This window comes from Octopus bimaculoides, chromosome 6 (genome assembly GCF_001194135.2).
Source record: "Octopus bimaculoides isolate UCB-OBI-ISO-001 chromosome 6, ASM119413v2, whole genome shotgun sequence".
Taxonomy (NCBI): domain Eukaryota; kingdom Metazoa; phylum Mollusca; class Cephalopoda; order Octopoda; family Octopodidae; genus Octopus; species Octopus bimaculoides.
Window position 1 is genome coordinate 93,217,857 of NC_068986.1, and position 1,788 is coordinate 93,219,644.

Sequence of the window (1,788 nt, forward strand, 5' to 3'; positions counted from 1 at the left end):
GTCCGTCCGTCCCCCCCCCCTCTCTCTCATTAACCAACTTTTATTTCCTTTCATTTATTTTCCCCCATTTTCTCTCTCCTCATTGTTTTCCCATTTACCATTTCCACAGTTTTCATTAATTCTTTAACACATTCTTGGTTTTTCTCTCTCTCTCTTAATCTTTTCCTGTTCGTAATTGCTGTTGTGTCTTTAATGTTATCCATTTTAAATTCTCTTTAAGAAATCTATTATCTACCTTTTTAACCGTTATCATCTATTTCCCATTTCTTTTAGAATATATTATCTGTTATCATTGCCTTCTATCTTTTACTTGTTTCGGTCATTGTCTGCAGCCGTACTGATGCATCGTCTTAAATGATTTACTTTGAACAGACTGACCTCAGTACTTTGTTTTTCTTAAATTTAGTATTAAGTCTATTGGTCTCTTTTGCCTGACTGCTAAGTTACTGTAGAATGTAAACAAACCAATGTCAAATGGAGTGGGAAAAAACAGATACACCTAGCACTTCTTCTCTCTTTCTCTCTCTCTCTCTCACACACATCATCATCATCATCATCATCATCATCATCATTTAATATCCGTCTCCATGCTGGCATGGGTTGGATGGTTTGATATGAGCTGTCCAGCTGAAAGGCTGTTCAGGCTCCATGTCTGTTTTGGTATGGTTTCTATGGCTGGGTGCCCTTCCTAACCCCAACCACTTTACAAAGTGTACTGGTTGCTTTTATGCAACACTGGTATGGATGTTTACAGGCCTGCAAGATTAGGGATGCTCAGCCGGAGAGGGTTGCAGGGACGGGCTTGCAAGATTAGGGATGCTCAGCTGGAGAGGGCTGCAGGGGACGAGCCTATATGCGAGGGCAATCACACTTGTACTTAGCTTGATGTGTCTTTTCAAACACAACAAATCACCAGATAAGAGATACAAACCATCCAACCCATGCCAGCATGGTAAACAGATGTTAAATGATGATGATGATACTTTTTATAATTTATTGTTTTTTTTAAGAAGATCTGTTATCCATTTGTTTTTTTTAAATCTGTCATTGACCTAACCAATTCCTTGTGAATGAATTTGGTTGGTGGAAACTGTGTGGAAGCCCATTATATGTATATTTATTTATATATATTTATTAATATTTCTCTTAGGCATCCTCGAGACTAATAACCTGGTGTAGAACTCAGTATACGTATGGTCCAGAATACAATGTTAGACGAGTACAGAGTGGTAATAGAAACAAGGAGATGAGACTGGAAAAAACAAATGTTATGTAATGAACTTCATTAGCTTACAGCTGTTTCTGCTATAAGATATGGTGAGCTCTTAGTTGAGTACCTGGATAACATCCTATAGCTTCATCAGAGTCTTGAATATGAAGTAGACTTAATTTGTGTAAGTTACAGTATGTTCTGAAAATGTAACTTTCCCAAATAAAGTCCACTTCATATTCAAGGCTCTGATGAAGCTATAGGATGTTATCCTGGTACTCAACAAAGAGCCCTCCACATCATAAACCAGAAATGGCTATATGCTAATGAAGTTCAGTTACATAGCATAAACATAACATTAATTTTTTCTGATGTCATCTCTGTTTATATATGTATATATAGATAGGCGCAGGAGTGGCTGTGTGGTAAGTAGCTTGCTTACCAACCACACGGTTCCGGGTTCAGTCCCACTGCATGGTCACATTGGGCAAGTGTCTTCTACTATAGCCTCAGACCGACCAAAGCCTTGTGAGTGGATTTGGTAGGCGGAAATTGAAAGAAGCCCGTCGTATATATGT

The 1,788-nt window shown here is 38.3% G+C and overlaps 1 protein-coding gene across 6 annotated transcripts in view; it reads left to right on the forward strand.

The window, feature by feature from the left end:
* Positions 1–1,788, forward strand: part of LOC106876343 (uncharacterized) — a 394,374-nt gene that overhangs the window by 278,474 nt on the left and 114,112 nt on the right. The gene's annotated exons all lie outside the window — the stretch shown is intronic.